The 2,158-nt window shown below is 39.6% G+C and overlaps 1 pseudogene; it reads left to right on the top strand.

Annotated features, from left to right (window-relative positions):
- The first annotated feature begins 973 nt into the window (after nt 1-973).
- Nucleotides 974-2,158, top strand: part of LOC106000858 — a 21,930-nt pseudogene continuing 20,745 nt past the window's right edge.

The raw sequence follows: 2,158 nt of genomic DNA on the forward strand, positions 1-2,158 counted from the left end.
GTTTCTATTATCATAATTTGTTAGCATTCAGAAGAAGCATTATGTAATTTGCAGCTAAGTGAATAGAGCTGATGATCATTCTTTTGAAAAGTTATAAATAAGATCACTTAAAGTTGATGATGCCTAGAAACTCCCTCTTACTTTTTTTCTGCTTAGGAGTTGTCTACTCACAGTAAAGTTGATTTGTCTGGAGTGAAGTGTCTTCTGAAATGAGGTCTTGCTGTATATTTCTTTAAAAATATTTAATACTAATAATCTAATGGCCACCATATTGTGTGTAATGCCAACCTACCTTGATTTGTTCCAGCAGGCTTTTAGTGACCCTTGCAAGCACAACATCAAATCTTATTTCTTGCCTCTTAATTCCTTTGTATTGAATGGTACGGCTTGCCATGTTCCAATTCACCCAACCCAGCAGCTCTGATGGAGACGCTACTAAACTACACAGGTCTTTGAACCCTGCTTGCCATTGGCTCAGGCAGGACCAGACAGTACTGCTCAACTAGCCCCATGGTGAATAGTTCCATTTGTATGTACACACACACTCAGCAAAGAAATCTTAGCACTGTAGTATTCCCTAATACTTCCTATGCACTGTACAGACTATGTGTTGAATATCAGTATGCAGTGTTCCTGAATCATTTATCTTATATAGTATTTACATTCAAACAATAATGCATCCACAGCCAACTAATTCCCCTAAAACCTTAGACTTTTAATATGAGCAACAGTGGAGCTCCCTCTGCTGGGTATTTACTTTTCTACAATTAGTCAAACAATTGGGGCCCTTTCTGAAAAGGAAATAAAAATGCAAACCTGCACGATTGATTATCTCATGAAAGCCACCCTGAGATGATCATTATAATTTTTTTTGCTCTGATCCATTTGGAAAGAACAGCATCAAACCATAGAGACGGCTTCAGTGGATCCTTGCAGTCATGGTTGGATTGAAAGCTGAATTTCCTAGTGTAAAATGAGGTAAGGTTTGCAAATAGCCTGTGTGTGTGTGTGTATGTGTGTGTGTGTGTTTGTGTGAATCATGGTAATGCCTAATAAAAATGCAAATGCAATGTGAATAGTTGTTATATTGCATTTTAAGAAAAGAATGTCAGAGAAAAACTGTACACATTCAGAATAGGAGTAACCTTTCTCTTGTATTTTCTGTTCTTCATTGGGCTGAGCCTGTGGATCTGGATGCCAGGAATAGAGAAGGTTCCCTCTGTATGTGATCTGTATATGTGAACACAAATATATAAATATACTTTGTGGGGCTGGGAAGGTGGCTCAGTCGTAGAGCACTTGCCTTGCATGCCTGAGGCCCTGGGTTTGATACCTCAGCACCACATAAGCAAAAAAAAGCCAGAAGTGGTGCTGTGGCTTGAGTGAAAAGCTGAGGGACAGCGCACAGGCCCAGAGTTCAGGTCCCATGACCGGACCCCCCCCAAAAATATATATCTCTATATATATAAAGTGGATATATATATATATGTATATATATATGTATATATATGGCATAGCATGGAGGGTACATGCAAAAACTCAATATATAATCCTTATCACACTATATTATTCAATCCCTAATGATCCATTTGTTATAATACAAACATCATAATGATGATGCACAGACCACCTGTTAATACAATGTCTACCTGTTGTACTTAGGTGTTGTAGACTAGTTCCTTCCAGCTCCCTTCTTTATTCTTTTGAAAGCATGAGAAATTCTAATTTCCAAGAAAATTTTCTAGAGCTAAGCTTAGAAAAGAGTACACACACCCCTCTGTCTGACCAGGGTATGAGGGAATCTTGTGTGGATTTCCATCACCAGCCTGGGCTGCAGAAACCCTGCTGGGATAGCAGTGAGCTTATGTGACAGAACCAGACTCTATTTTCACAGGTCGAAACCCTGACCCACTGAGTTGGTTGCAATCATCAAAGAGCCAAAGCCTTTATCAAAAGTGAAGCTTAACAGGCACAAGTGCTCAAGTCTGCAATGCTAGCCACGTAGAAGTCTGAAATCTGAGAATGGAGGTTCAGAGCCACCCTTGGCAGCAAGGTCTGTGAGACCTTTATCTCCAATTAACCAACCAGAAGCCAGAAATAGAACTGTGACTCAAGTGACAGAGTGCTAGCTTTGAGCACTCAGGCTCTGAGTATTTTT

Source organism: Dipodomys ordii, unplaced genomic scaffold (genome assembly GCF_000151885.1).
Source record: "Dipodomys ordii isolate 6190 unplaced genomic scaffold, Dord_2.0 Scaffold248, whole genome shotgun sequence".
Classification (NCBI taxonomy): domain Eukaryota; kingdom Metazoa; phylum Chordata; class Mammalia; order Rodentia; family Heteromyidae; genus Dipodomys; species Dipodomys ordii.